The following is a 16711-nucleotide window of genomic DNA, read 5'->3' as shown; positions in this document are numbered from 1 at the left end:
TTTTCTAATCTGTTAGTCTACGCTCTTTCGCTTCGTCACATGTCTTATTCCACTATCTATGTTTCCTTCTTCTTGGTGGATGCTCTAGCGTTTTCCCAACGTTTCTCTCATAGTTTGTCTTTGATTTTTGTTTAAAGTTCGTCCGAATCTCCATACGCTCATGATTTCTCTATGGTTTTGTTTGGTTATTGCCACATGATGCAGATTATATGAGCCGAAAAGTGTACAAAGTATTAGGAGAAGATGAAGGTCTTCTTTCTCATTAGTAATTTTCTGAAAAAGATTGAGATTAATGTTTAGTCGAATTTTCTGAAGAAGTCGATGAGCCTTTCTCCGTTCTTACTGGTGCGTTTGTGTGCAGGGAAACTTCCTACCATTGCCTTGTATTTCTCTTCTCTACTGATCCGTGCGTTGAAATCTCATACGAGTAATTTTTATGCGGTGCTTTGGTATTTTCGAAGAAAAATAAATATCTACAAAACGTAGCAATAGATGGTGTTGTAAGCATCATAATTTAATAGTGGTCGACTACAAATGACAAATGAATCATACTACAATGCCTAAGGTACACGTTTGACATTAAATAAACTGTACTACTCAGTGTGCATGGGTGTACAGGTGTGATACACTTATTTACGTGAGCTCATTCACCACGCCACGGTCATACCACATCGGATGGGAAAAGTCAGTTTTTAGTTTTCCTGAGGCCAAAAACCGTATAAAATGCACGAATCAAAATTAAATCGGATTATTAATTTCCATGTGACTGGCGTTTTCTTCAAAAAGTTGAAATCGAGAAACAGCATGTTCCACAACTGATCGAAGTGTTTCCGAGGTCATGTTCAGAATGTGTTGTGCAATGCGTGCCTTCAATGCATCTAAGTTTACAATCGGAACACTGAATACCACGTGTTTCAGATAGCCCCACAGCCAGAAGTCACACGGATTAAGGTCAGGTGATCGGGACGGCCAGGCTGTAGGGAAATGGCGGCTGCTAATTCTAGCATTTCCGAAATGCCGCTTCACAGCTGCTTAACTCGATTTTCAATGTGTGGAGGTGCACCATCTTGCATAAAAATTATCCCATCCACGCCGTTGGAGAACTGGAATGACATGGTTGTGCAAAAGACACTCAGCGCTTACCACTGACGGTACAGGTAACAGGACCGGAAGCACATGTCTCTTCGAAAAAATGTGGCCCTATGTAAAATGATGCCGTAAACCCGCACCACACAGTGAGATTTCAGGATGAAGTGGTACTGGTTCATATACCTGTTGATTTTCGGTTGCCCATATTCTACAATTCTGTGTACTGACATATCACGTTAGGTGGAAGTGAGCTCCGTCCGTCCACAAAATCTTACACGGCCAATCATTGTCCACTTCCATGAGAGCAATAAATTCTACAGCAAACGTCTATCTTCCTGGGAGGTCAACAGGAAGCAACTCGTGCACATGGGTAATTTTGAATGGATAGCAAAGAAGGGTGTTTCGTAGGATTTTACGCACAGTGGTCAAGGGTATGTCCAATGTTCGGGCACTTCTCCGTGCACTACACGTTTGCACGCCACCACTCGTCTCTTCCTGCATTGCTATGGCTACTGGTTCCACTGACGTCGAATCAATTCGTTTCCTCCCTCTACCAGGTTGCACACCAAAAGAACCCGTCTTTTCAAATATCCGAACCATTTTCTCGAGACGCACGGCAATCATCGGACCAACTCCTGTTTTAAAGCCCTTCAGTGTCCGAAACTTCTGCAGAGTGACGTGTACACAGTCATCAGTCTTGTAATACAGCTTTAAAAGCAGAGCGCGATCCTGCATGGACACAGTCATGGCGAACGTCGCACACGCGAAAGAAGGAAAAGCCGAGTACGTGGAACGTTTATACCAACTTCAATGGGTCATGCGCATGACAGGTGTTTTCTTTTACGTATTTACAGCGCCGTCTATTGATCAATTTTCAAACTATTTCTTTTTTTCTTCTTCCACAAGGTTTTCCCCTTTTCCGATAATATTCCGTTGCAGTTTGAAGTTATTCTGACCAGTTTTGAAAGTTTAATTATAATCACCCTTTACATCCGACAATTGTTTAAGTTTCCCTATCTTTAGTAAAACTGTTGGATGTTCGATGTTCCTAGCAGAATTTTTTCTAAGGCCATATGCGAGAAGTTCTACTAAGCTCCGATTCTTCCTTACATATTGTTCTAGGCTCTCCACAATCCGATGGCCTAATTGCATCTTTGTTTGCAGTTATGAAGGCTGGTTAGCCCCTTCGTGGGATGTTACATCTGTGATCGAATCGCCAGATTGGTTTTCTTCGCATAACCAGATGCTCGAACAATAATACCGAGATGACTGTAAAAGTTTATTTTTAAATTTTGCAGCTGACATTTCATTTATTGTCCCATTTGAACTGTTATGAAACAGTTTTACGAAAAGTAAGAACAATACTACATTAGCTTCAATAAGGTTTGAATGCAAGGGTGCAAACAGCGAAAGACAGTGGAGTTCCTTCTCCCACCCAATGCCCTCACCACCTCAATAGAGAGGAAAGGTTACGTGCGAAAACGGAATCTTATTCTGTGTTTTTACACAGACAGGGGTACTAATGCAGTATCAGTTTCAAGGAGTCAGTTTTCTATGACTATTATTTCGCCATTTGCCGTTATTCTCTTTGCAACTGAAAATTCGAGATGTCTCTGGGTTACAATAGCTTCGAGTAGCATTGTATCTTGAATTCGCAATGTTGTTCCCTTGTGTATAATTAGCCAATATCAAAAACTGTTAAACCATTATTATAGAAATTGTTCAGATGTGTCTGAACGTCACCTGTTTGCAGCAATATAATATGTACAAATCTCGTAAAAAGAATTCTCTGTCAGCTGAATACATTATACAGTAAGTAGCAGGGCCGAATTATAGCTTATGTAAATGGTTCAAATGGCTCTGAGCACTATGCGACTTAACTTCTGAGGTCATCAGTCACCTAGAACGTAGAACTAATTAACCCTAACTAACTTAAGGACATCACACACATCCATTCCCGAGGCAGGATTCGAACCTGCGACCTGCGGTCGCTCGGCTCCAGAGCTTATGTAAATTAAGTGATTGATAAATACAGTTTTTCAATAGTATTATGTTTAATTTGGCAAGATATTCTGCTTGTATCCGCTATACCTCACAACGGGATCGGTACATTGCGATTATGCTAACAACAAATCCTTCCGCGGCTGGTAAAAGGTGTCAGTGGGGCGACGCATAGGCCTGGTTGCTAGCGTCAAGCCGGAGATAAAACCCAGCTACGGCACACCTCAAATCGTGCTGTGCAAAAGTTGTCTCTACCTCATTTAACATCGTTTCCTCACTACCTGCCTGTTAACTGGATTTCTGCTGGACTACATTATTTAGCCGCGCGCCAGAAATATTTACCTCCAGTCGTCTATTGTCGATCTTGCCACGACTTGCTGGTTCTTTGTTTTGATCGACTGTCGTCTTTAGTTTTCTTTCTAGGCGGTAGCGACGCTAGTTTGCAGAGTTCTGCTGTTTAGACGCTGCGCAGGAATGCCGGGGCCAGCCGGGTTGTAGTGTGTAAGGTAGACCAGTGGCGCGATGGCGAGTTTCCGGTGGTTAAGGCCTCATGTTTGCTGCGGGTTGTGGGACTACTGGCCTGCCGTGTGTTTCTGTGTGTGTATGTGTGTGTGTGTGTGTGTGTGTGTGTGTGTGTCAAATGTTCAAATGTGTGTGAATTTCTAATGGACCAAACTGCTGAGGTCATCGGTCCCTAGACTTACACACTACTTAAACTAACTTCAACTTATGCTAAGAACAACACATGCACCCATGCCCGAGGGAGGAGTCGAACCTCCGACGGGAGGGGCCGCGCATTCAGAGCCATGGCGCCTCTAACCGCACGGCTGTGTGTGTGTCAAGTAAAGGGCGGCGCCTGCGGATGTCAGTTGTTGTGGAATAGAGGACAGTCCTCACTTGTGATAGTGGCGGGTGTATGTTGGTGGTGCCCTGTCTGCACAGTGAGGTGAATTTGTGCTGATCAGCCATCGTTCTGCAATAGACGTCAGAGCTGAATTCTCACCAGTACTGTGGCACGTTCTCAGCATTATGACAGGCTAATCACGGGAGTCCCGGTCGTGTTTCCTGGCTCCGATAGTCTGTCGCCACGATGTCCTCAGAGTCAGAGGGAACTGTGATATTAAAACCGTGTTCCGCAGTATTCGGATCCACTAGAAATGGATGAGATATTGTTCTATATTGATAGGCTAGTTCTTAGCGTCCTGGTTAACCCATTGACTAACTAGTACTTTTCCCGATAGTCAACCTTATATTTGCTATTAAAACCAGCTTATTTTGTCCTACACACTTTTCTCAAAATAATATAATTTTGTGATAGGTATTCTTCATAAATTATCGTTCATATTTATTGAAGTGATGAAGACTGAGGGTTATACTGTTCTGGAAACTTTGTTAGTGTGATATACCCGAAAAAATACTGGCACGTGCAACGCCACTAGACATTTCTCATACTCATACCGTGTATCACTTTTCTTCTTGCACGCTTTACACACTGCACGACGTAGGGAGGATGTTCTGTTGATGGGGCTGGAGGAATGAAACAAATAAAATGTGAAAACGATGCTTATAGCTTGCAAAATATCGAAAGAAACCTAGTGTGTTATACACCACTAAATAGATCGATTTCTCAGCTTTCCAGTGGTATATTACATGTGTAAGTAGGCTGCTTAGGTTTTTATGTTGGGAACGCCACGTAGCGCTCTGTATGAAAATCACTGACTGTGCTGTGTGCAGTCTGTGGCTGGTTGAAGTCATTGCTGGAATATTTGCTTGTGTAGTGTTGGGCAATTGGATGTGAACAGCGTGTAGCGTTGCGCAGTTGGAGGTGAGCCGCCAGCAGTGGTGAATGTGGGGACACAGATGCCAGAGTATTGAGAGCGGACGATATGGAAGTGTGTCCGTCAGAAAGAGGAAATTTGTACGACTGGATATCATGCACTGATATATATGTGTTGAATTTTGAACATTATTAAGGTAAATGCATTGTTTGTTCTCTATCAAAATCTTTCATTTGCTAACTATGCCTATCAGTAGTTAGTGCCTTCAGTAGTTAGAATCTTTTATTTAACTGGCAATATTGGTGCTCGCTTTATTGCATTAGTTCGACTAACGAAGATTTTTGTGAGGTGAGTGATTCATGAAAGGTATAGGTTATTGTTAGTCGGAGCCATTCTTTTGTAGGGATTATTGAAAGTCAAACTGCGTTGCACTAAGAATATTGTGTGTCAGTTTATTGATGATCAGAATAAGAGAGAAATGTCTGAGTACGTTCAGTTTTACTCAGCTGTCTCTGTATCAAATAACTTAGAAGTTTACCAGCACAGTAATTTATAGTTTTTCTAAGGGGACGTTTCACATGTCATGCCATCTGTTAACAGAAAAGAACAACACTAAGAAGAGAGGGCCACGACGTTGGGACCACGGGTTTACTTCAAACCTTCAAACTTTGTACGCTTTTAGTAGGCCATTAAAACAACAATATGTGTAGGTAGTAAGGTGTATTACTGTAGCAATTCAGAGAAAATCACGAGAGAAATTTTGCGCCTGTATCATGTCACTGATGCATCTGTGTGTAGGTGCTGAATGTTAAGAGTCCGCCTTGGTCCACTGGTCGGCGGTACGGTAGCTCATTGTGTTCGGCGAGAGCGCTGGTTGGCCTCTGTAATAAAAAGAAACGGAGTGAAGGTATCAACAACGAACTTCAGAGGGTATCACCTGACGTCCGCTACGATCAGATACAGCGAACAATGTCGGCCCCTTGCGGCCGAGCGGTCCTAGGCGCTCTCGTCCGGTACCGCGCGACTGCTACGGCCGCAGATTCGAATCCTGCCTCGGTCATGGATGTATGTGATGTCTTTAGGTTAGTTAGGTTTAAGTAGTTCTACGTTCTAGGGGTCTGATCACCTCATATGTTAAGTCCCATAGTGCTCAGAGCCATTTGAACCATTTTGAACAACGAACAATTACGAACAAACTGAACCAAAAGGTGGTTAGTGTTCGAGATTCGTCAGACCACGGTGTATGAGGTGACGGTTCAACTAACGCCCACATCTTCATTTTTGTAGTTTAAATTCTGTGATATTAACATCTTTGTTGCTACGCTATTCGTTCTTGTTACATTAGCAACGTTTCATCACTACGCGGGTTAAATGCCAAATGGGGCTTGCCTCTGTGTCTGCAGCTCGAAGCGTCGAGGTGCAAAGTACACTACATGATCAAAAACATCCGGACACCTGGCTGAAAAGGACTTAAAAGTTCCTGACGCCCTCCATCTGCAATTCTGGAATTCAGTATGTTGTTAACCCACCCTCAGTCATGATGACAGCTTCCACTGTCGCAGGCATACGTTCAATAAGGTGCTGGAAGGTTTCTTGGGGAATGAGAGCCCATTCTTCACGGAGAGCTGCACTGAGAAGAGGTATCGATGTCGGTCGATGAGGTCTGGCACGAAGTTGGCGTTCCAAAACATCCCCAAGTTGTTCTGTTGGATTCCGGTCAGGACTCAGCGCAGGCAAATCCAGTACAGGGATGTTATTGTCGTATAACCACTCCGCTACAGTCCATGCATTATAAAAAGGTGCTCGATCATTTTGACAGATGCAGTTGCTGTCCCCGAATTGCTCTTCAACAGTGGGTAGCAAGAAGGTGCTTAAAACATCAATGTAGGCTTGTGCTGTGACAGTGCCACGGAAAACAACAAGGGGTGCAAGCCCCCTCCATGAAACACACGACCACACCATAACACCACCGCCTCCGAATTTTACTGTAGGCACTACACACGCTGGCAGATAACGTTCACCGGGCATTCGCCATACCCACAACCTGCCATCGGATTGCTACATTGTGTACCGTGATTCGCCACTGCACACAACGTTATACCGCTGTACAATCCTCCAATGTTAATGCTCCTTACACCAAGTGAGGCGTCGTTTGGCATTTACAGGCTTGATGTGTGGCTTATGAGTAGCCGCTCGAGCACGAAATCCAAGTTTTCTCACTTCCCGTCTAACTGTCATAGTGCTTGCACTGGATCCTGATGCAGTTTGGAATTCCTGTGTTATGATCTGGACAGGTGTCTGCCTATTACACATTACGTCCATCTTCAACTGTCGGCGGTCTTTGTCAGTCAACAGACGAGGTCGGCCTGTACGTTTTTATGTTGTAAGTGTCCTATTGCGTTTCCACTTCACTGTGACATCGGAAACGGTGGACCTAGGGATATTTAGGAGTGTGGAAATCTCGCGTACAGACTTATGACACAAGTGACTCCCAATCATGTCCGAAGTGAGTTCCGCGGAGCGCCCCATTCAGCTCTCTCATGATGGCTAATAACTACTGAAATTGATGATATGGAGTAACTGGCACATAATATGAAAAACGTATGTTTTGGGTGTGTCCGGATACTTTTGATCATATAGTGTAGTTCTGGGTACCTTACGAGACTGCGTGTGTAAGGGATTTCGTAAATCATGTGCATGGGGGCTTAATTAAATTTTATGCAAATAATTTTAATTTTTTAGTAGCTGACTGTCCGGTTACGCAGTCTCGTAACCGGTGGGCCCTGTCTGGTATAGTACGCAATCTGACTGCATAGAATAACAACAAAGAACGAAAGAAAACTTCCGTTAACACAATTAATTAATTAAGTCCCCGGCAACTATAAAACCTACGAAACAACAAGGCACAAGTGTCGCTGTTCTGTATGTGGATGTGTGATTCAACGTACACATCTGGCACGGTTTTTCCTCAATAAGACCAGATATTTTAAACACTATTTATACTGAAGTAATTTAAAAAAACCAGAAATACTATCATTGCACATAGAAACCAGAAATGCAGTCTAATACAAGAACACGAGCCAGATGCTTTGTTGACTGAACCTGTGACCAAGAGGCATTATTGTTTAAGACATTGAAATAGTAATAAAAAAAACGGAATTTTTTTACCTTCATATATATTGACGAAAGGCAGACTCTGATCATTACAGCATCCCCAATCCAATAACATCTGGTGTCTAGCCCATCAAAACAATACTACAAATTCTGAACAAGCACTCACTACCGCAACTTCTCAACTACGACTCACCACTGCTACATCTCAACAAGCACTCTCCACCACGACTTCTCGATAAGAACTGCCCACTACTACATCTCAACAAACACCGACTACTGCTACTTCACAATAAGCACTCCCACCACGACTTCTGAACAAGAACTGCCAGTGGAGGCGGCTGAATAATACTCTCTGGCGCAATCTCTGGCGCTGTGGCTCAGTGTAGCCACCTTTCACATGACAAACACACATTTTCAGGAAAACTCTAGGCGTTCCCTCGTTTAGCTGTCGGTAGTTACAAATATGTTTGTTCTAATGAATAAATTTAATTAAAAATAATAAGTAGTCAAATAACATTAAAGTGTTTTATTTAATTATATTACCTCGCATATAATATGACCAATGATGAAAAAAATATAGATTAAATATTAAGTTAGAGCAGGAGTCGAACCATCGGCTCACAACGTCTAACGAAGCTCGAACGCTAATCACTTGACCACCATGACCTTTAATATCGGGCCCCTACGCACAGATACATCCGGTACGTAATATACGTGTTAAACTTTTGTTGTAATTTTCTCGGAATTACCAGATTTGTTTTAATGGCCTACTGAAGGTGGACAAAGGTCGAAGTAAATCTGTGATCCCTACGTCGTGGCCTCCCTTGTAAGAAGAAGCTATAGCTGCTTGGTCCGTCTCACAACCGGCAATGTAATAACGGACTTGAAACCTATGACCTGCTGTGAGTCCGCTGTGTAAGCCAATCGGTTAAAGAGTGTTTATTCAAACTAAACTTCGGAAAGGTTCATTAAGAACGTAAGTATCTCGCAGTGTTCTAAGTAGTGCTTAACGATACAGTGACCTGGCTGCCGGTCACGTTATTTTTTGTTCTAGTACAACTAAAAATGGTTCAAATGGCTCTGAGCACTATGGGACTTAACTTCTGAGTTCATCAGTCCCCCAGAACTTAGAACTACTTAAACCTAACTAACCTAAGGACATCACACACGTCCATGCCCGAGGCAGGATTCGAACCTGCGACCGTAGCGGTCGCGCGGTTCCAGACTGTAGCGCCTAGAACCACTCGGCCACTCCGGCCGGCTTACAAACTAAACTGTTGTGAATACACAAGTACGGGTAACTAAGAATTCCGTTTTCAATTTGTAACTGGTATGCCATGTGTGTTCCTGTATATGGTTAGCGGCTTGTGTAGTAATCGCTTTATGTTATAGGAATTTGTTGTATACTTGTTTCGCTCTGTTTAAAATTTTAAAATTTTGCGAAGTCAGTCTGCGCTACAGGAAGTGGCAGACTCCAATGACGGTGGCCAGTTTGACAGTTGGGGACTTTCGTACTATTAGTGGCTGAATGTGAGGCAATCTGCATAGGTTGAGTAATTTGTTGGTAACTTTATTTCCACTTTTGCTAGTTGCCTCACATGCAATAACGTTATTCTGTTCATTAACTGATTTCTTTTCGCTGCTACCTTGAGTCTTCATATTATCCTTAAACATTAAGATTAGGCTTCGAGAAGCAATCATTTCTTACAGGCTGTAAAAGTTACTGTGAGATACTCTTAGAATAACGTTACTGAATTTTAAGACAAGTGAGTAAATTTAAATTTGGTCCTGTTGAAAAACATGTTCTTGTGTCGTTACTATTACGCGCTTTTATCAAAAACTGTAAAATCTAGAAATTTTACGTAGCTACAGTTACAGTTAACTAAGACTGGCTTAGAAACAGATTTAAGTTTTAAGATAATTTCACGTCATATTCATGGTTCATTAGTTTTCCATGCTGTGGGCTTAAGTTCTTCTCTGTGCTTGGCAACATTAATTTTTTTTAAAATTTACTTTCTTTTAAACTTATTTCAAAATAGTAGGTCAAAGTTTTACTCTGTAAAGAAAATAAATTGAATTTTCATGCCAAAGGTTTTGAGTAGAGTCTTGAATCATTTTATGGAAATGTTTAAAGCTAACGTCTTACCAGTTTTCATAATTTCTTTATTGTGTTTTGAAACGGAGTATAATAAAGTCCATGTCAAAAGGAATAATTTAGTTTTGGCCCAGCCCATCACCACTCCCTCCCCGCTCCCTACAAAAATGGACTAGTGCTCCGCAATTTATTGAGGGATTTGCTTACAGAGGACTGTTGGGATTATTCTCTAGGTGTTGGCTACAATTTACGAAAATCTGCTGTGAACTGGAATTGTGAACTATCAAATGTTTACAGTGTGTCCATACTTCCTGTGTCAATAAGTGTGTGTTGGACCGTAGCAGGCGTAGTAGTCCCTCCATTCTTCCCTCTTTGAAGAAACTAAAAAATATATATATAACGCTACCCTCTAAACTCATATCACTGAATATGCTCTTGCTTCAGCGCTTCAGAGCAACTTCAATGTATACCAGAACAACATGATGATTCCCTATTTAAATTACGCTTTTTTTGCTGTGAAATGATATTACAACTGTAATGAGACGAATGTATATTTTTAGAACAGATTTTAGAAGTTCATGGTGTGATATTGAAATTAGTCGACTTTATTTTGATTTCATAGCAGCCAAGATACGACAAAAAAAAGAGATACGCCGCAGAATCACTGAGAAAGGAATATGTAAAAAGAACTTACTAGAAGGGGAGACAGGACGACAGAACATGTTAACACAGGAGGAGGGAGTAAGCTCCACGGTACTAGTGGAAGCTGTAGAGCAAATAATGGTGGGGAAAGACAGAGAGGATAACGGAGCGTCAGTGCTACACTGAGGGGGCCATCACAGTAGAAGAACTCATGGTGAGCCACATCGAACCAATCATAAGATCGATGATTTATAAAAAAAAAAAAAAAAAAAAAAAAAAAAAAAAAAAAAAAAAAAAAAGCAGTAAAGGCAGACGATCCGGTTTCGAACTAATGTTGCTTGAAAGAAGTAGGAACACCCATATTCAAAGACGGGAATTCATCGACTAAATGCAAGCAGAATTCGGCTGGGGACATTCTGTTACATTTCATGTTTAGCCGATGTTGCTAGTCCAGAGTTATCACTTCAAATATCACGTATTTTTTGGAAAAAGGAAGCGTATCCGTCACAATTTCGACAAATATTTTCTCCGTACAAATGTTCTGTTTTGTGTATCACATTATTTTTTAAATACTTTGCTGTGACGGTGCATTATACTGAAATGTATGAACGCTTCCACCCTCCACTCTTCCACTACTCATGAAGGACAGTAACAGCAGGCTAGATGTTTCGGCCAAAGGTAAATGGCTACTGTAAAAGGGCTACTCACTAATTCTGGACAACTTGTAGGCATCGGCGGTGTTGATGACGTCGACGAACGCCTGCAGCTCGAAGCGACGGCCAGAGGAGGCGTTCTGGCTGTGCGTGAGGACGGCGAACTTGAAGGCGTCCTGCACCTCATCTGTGCCCTGCTCGAAGATCGCACCTGGAACAAAGCGAAAAAATATCTCTATCAGACTTGGCGTCATAGGTGCAGTTCTTTCTTTCACAAACAAACTGAATTAAAATTGAACTAGTGGTGTGGAAGAAGAAACTCCCATACTTAGGAAAATTTTGCTTCCTGCCTACATAACCACGAAAACATATGGAATGATCAACGAAAAAATAACATGCTATGAATCAGAGAGTGGAATGCCAGAATTTGAAATTTAGTAGGGAAGCTAGAAAATCTGAAAAAAGAAATGCAAAGTCTCTGTCTAGGTATAGCGGGATCATTGATGTAAAATGGGAGGAAGATAAGGATTTCTAGTCAGATGAATGTGGGGTAAAATGAATAGCAGCAGAAAATGGTATAACAGGTGTAGGATTCGTCATGATGAGGAAGGTGTGGTAGACACTGAGATACTGCGAACAGTTAGGTGATAGAGTTATTCTCATCAACATTAACAGCAAATGAACGCCAACAATTTTAGTTCAGATATACAAGCTGAAGTAACATAGAGGAGGTGAAGACATAGAGAATTTATATGAGGATACTGAAGGGTTAATTTAGTGTGTGAAAGTAGATGATAATCCTGTGGCCACGCAAGACTGGAATGCGGCAGTGAGGGAATAAATGGAAGAAAGAGTTACGGGAGAATGTGAGCTTGTAGTAAATATGAGAGGAGAGGAATGCAAGGAGCGTTTAATAAGTAGTGCAACCCATTTTTTCCTGAAAGCAGTTTGATACACTCAGGATTACAATACGCCATATTATTCTCCACCTATCTGGCTGCAAAAACCATATAATTCAACATAACCTACGTTCAATGCGACTGCCTTGTCCCTTTTTACTCGGAATGCCTGTATGACTGCATGGTATCACTCTACTGGTCGACGTCAGAACCAACGTCTTGCTGCATCAACGGCCTCCCCATCATGCACGCACTGACTCCCGTGGAGCCAAAAGACTGATGAAATGAAAGAAAAACTACGTTGCATGTGAATTTTCGTCTGCGTTGAACACCTATTTCCTGGAAACACACTACATCATGGGACACTATAGCATACAGACTACTGTGGTGATCTGCCACGGGGCCAGGGGCCTCACTCACTCATTACACAGTGTGCCGAAAACATTCCGGGGCACAGTCGGATGCTAGTTAATCCGTTAGCAGAGTCCACATTACAGCGAACTCACCGACGGTGTACGGAATCTGAGGCAGACGGAGCACAGCGACAATCAAACACCTAGGGCCTGTAGATGATTCCGATAGGCCTTATGTACAGCCCTGGATGGCGATCCGCCCAGGTCACATTGTGACGCCAGCGTGTCTAGGGCATCCCGCTTAGGTCAGCCCCCTCGGCTATGTTCCGATAGTGGAGGAACTGACGCCATCTGGGAGGCCACCTCCGTGTCGTTATCAGCTCCCTGTTTACAAGTGCTGACCACACGGCTACCTCTGTTGTAAACCTCTCTGTTGCTGTAGTCTGGCTCTGGAACACGCTCCATATTTATGTCTTTCGTTTCAGGCGGGGATGCAAGAAATTGGTAGGATTATATACAAAATTTGAATGAAAAGGTTTTACTTATATCCATGTCGTCGATGACGATAATGCATCGATGGCAGAAACCAAGGTCATCATATGTTTAAGCGCTCCAGCACTTGAACGCTGGCCCACAAGTCATCTGTCAGAGGAATTTTAAGCATAGCGACGTAGCCAGACACATACAAGCGGATGCGCTCCTCTTTGGGCCGCCACTTTAAGCAGACAACTGTTACCTATGCTTTGCCACCGTCTGCACACCGCCGCTGCCGCTGGACTGTCAGCATATGTCTGCTTCGCTGGACCCACGAGTCTGCTGTACTGCCGTAGTGCTTTGTAGGTACTGCTCGACTTTGGGTGACAGCCTCATTTCCTCTGGGTAACTGTCTTATAGGAGCCAGGGTCTAGTGGAAAAATTTGAACTTGCTTATGTTATTACCAAGTGTCACTGACTAAACGTCTGAAACTTCAAGTGACAGTTTCTTCCTCTTTCTTCTTTGTCCTGTGGACTTTAAATTTTCCCAGGATCAAGTATTCGGTAATTTAGGCTATATTAACACATTCGAAATGGCGTCCGAGTCTCACTCGTGAACTGTCAAAGCCAGTGCCCGGTTGAGACACAGTAGGAGTCTTGAAAAGTTTAACATTATGACAAAACGAATCATTCACATGACCAGAATCACGATCACCATCGACTTATTGTAGAATCACTTGTAAACACTGCCACGTTACGCTTCTTTACAGGTCTAATGACGTCCGTATCACTGGAATCGTAATCAGAACCATAAAAAAATTCACATAGTCACCATCGCCTTCATTGTCGCTAAATACATCTGACAAATCGCCGTCGAAAATCTCCTAAAGTATTTGAGATTGGTTCATTTCCTTTTGTTTTCCGAACAGGGAAATCTCAAAAAGCAGGCTGAACTTAAAAAATAAATCAAAATACAATCAAAATGCAATGCAAGCAAAAAGTACATGACGGCAGTCAAGTTCAATACACCGACTACTGGGTTAAACATCTACACAGACAAAGTAGTTAAAATATATCCATCAGGTGGCATCTATAGGCAACGTGTAGAAAACACGAGTTATCTCGAGATAACGGATGTTGTGAGAAACAAATTGGGTGTGGTACTGTTGCATGACCAGCAAATACTGTAACAGTACGAATATCTGCTGTAGGTTACACCAATCTTCCTTTCCATTTCTATATCTTAGCACTCATGCACATACTTCCTATTTGCCAAATATCTTTTATACATTGACACTTTCTTAGACAGACTGTGAATTTTTCACTTATCTTTCCTGTCTGCAGTTTTTTCTTAGACAAAAAGAATTTCTGGAAAACCTTATTTTTATCATTAAGAGGTACATCTTTTAAACGTGGAATAGAAACATCCTGAGACACTCCAAATTAATAATATATGCAATTCTGCTCGTTTGGTATGATAATCTAGTATCTCATTTCGCAAAATGTGCCTACCACCAAGCACTTTGCCGTGGTGGCCAAGCGGTTAAAGGCGCTACAGTCTGGAACCGCGCGGCCGTTACGGTCGCAGGTTCGAATCCTGCCTCGGGCATGGATGTGTGTGATGTCCTTCGGTTAGTTAGGTTTAAGTAGTTCTAAGTTCTAGTGGACTGATGACCATAGCTGTTAAGTCCCATAGTGCTCAGAGCCATTTGAACCATTTTTTGAACCAAGCACTTTATGTATAATGCTTACCTCAGCTGTCACGTTTTGTGAAATGTTCTCTTTGTTAATGGATGGTGAGTTTTCAACGCATAAGAAAAAACCGTCTGTAGAAAATGCGGATAACTTGGAGACGGAAGTCCTCTACCACATTTTATTTACCAAACGGTTCAGTCAATATTTCACATCAATCCTTTTTGTTTATGTGAAGTACTTGCTGAAACTTCCTTTGGCTGCAAGAGGTAGCGGATATCCTAACAGACAGCCACGCGGGAGACATAGCGGTTCGTGTTGACAGCACGCGGCGGATACGTACACGAAAAATGAGCCACATTTTTTCAAGCACCTTCACCAGGTAGCACCGCTATCCAAGACCGGAGCAAGTACAGTTCCAAAGTTACGATTCTCTTTGGTAGGTTCACTATCGACATTTTTCGTGCATTTTGCAGCCAAAGTACTTTATATGAGTGAAGAAGCTCTATGGCATCATCATATTGTCGATTTACAAAATGGCTCTGAGCGCTATACGACTTAACTTCTGAGGTCATCAGTCGCCTAGAACTTAGAACTAATTAAACCTAACTAACCTAAGGACATCACACACATCCATGCCCGAGGCAAGATTCGAACCTGCGACCGTAGCGGTCGCTCGGCTCCAGACTGTAGCGCCTAGAACCGCATAGCCACTCCGGCCGGTGTCGATTTACATATAAAATATTTAGTCTCATGTTCTTACAAATTTTCTGACCTGCATAAAAGTAGTGATAGTTCAGTAAATATTGATTTGCGTGAGTAGTGGTACATAACATTTCGATTCTTCGTCCAGTAAAGTGTCTCTAAGGAAGCTGATAGGGCTAAATGGAAACTTATGCTAGTGCTAGGATTTTCTTCTTGATACACGATTTCTCGTAAGTTGTATTGTAGCCTCAACATGGTTATTTAATTTCTTACATAAAATTTTCTCATTGTTCCTCGCACCTGTACACAAATTCGTGTAAATGCTCTTTGCTAGATATAAAGATGAGCCACTCAGAGTCGATAATTGAACTTGGTTTCTAAAAACAGGCGAATAATTTGGTATTAGAAATATATTACTGAAGAAATAATTGTCGGTGGCACTATTATATTAAGGGGAGGTAATTAAATACTTTACTTTTGTTAGGTACTATAAAAGCGCGAATGATTACCTTTGTCTTTCCCAAGATTCTATTCATTCATCCCATACGACAGTATTGGAATAGAATTCCTTACTTTGATGTGTGATTAGGTCTACAAATTGGAACGTTGTTGCTTTGGTATTTAAATGCGATACTCTTCCTCCAGAGATAAAAACGACGCTGTTATCTTAAGTGTATTGCTATGTACATTTATTCTATTTTCTAGCAGTATTTCACTGTTGCAGTATGAAATGCGATAGAATATTCTCTACGTACCGTTAGGAATGGACAGGAGAAAAAATTAAGATTTTCCTCAATGTCACTTGCTATGCAGACATAGCCACCGAGGATTTTTCCTAAGCTCATTGCTGTACTTCGTAGTGGAAATACAGACTTATAACTTCCACACCAAATTTTATTGCATTTGATATTTTACTGGCTCATTAAATGGACATCGTCAGACTTTGTTACTGAGATGGTGAATAAAAAAGTAATTCCTCCGTTGTCAAAAAAAATTTAATAATAAACGTATAACAGCTGAATTAGTACACGTCGTAGTCTGAACTGTCCTCTGCGCGACACTACAGTTGAATAGTCACCACGCATTTCTACACATTTGCACCGTCCTTGAACACAGGAATGAAAACCAGTTATAAAAAATTCAAGATTTAGATTCTTGCCCCTTTTTTCTCAGGATGTTTTTAAAGCTGTTGATTGTGACACTAACGCGTCAGTCT

General features: G+C 41.9%; 1 protein-coding gene across 1 annotated transcript in view; it reads right to left on the bottom strand.

Annotated features, from left to right (window-relative positions):
- LOC124795343 (glutamate receptor 1-like) overlaps window positions 1-11509 on the bottom strand; it is a 680176-nt gene extending 668667 nt beyond the window's left edge. The window contains exon 1 of the mRNA XM_047259331.1: window positions 11428-11509. The gene's annotated coding sequence lies outside the window, so the exon portion shown is untranslated. The remainder of the gene's footprint in view (window positions 1-11427) is intronic.
- Window positions 11510-16711: the final 5202 nt, after the last annotated feature.

Source organism: Schistocerca piceifrons, chromosome 4, assembly GCF_021461385.2.
Source record: "Schistocerca piceifrons isolate TAMUIC-IGC-003096 chromosome 4, iqSchPice1.1, whole genome shotgun sequence".
Taxonomy (NCBI): Eukaryota; Metazoa; Arthropoda; class Insecta; order Orthoptera; family Acrididae; genus Schistocerca; species Schistocerca piceifrons.
This window is presented reverse-complemented; position numbering and strand designations above follow the sequence as displayed.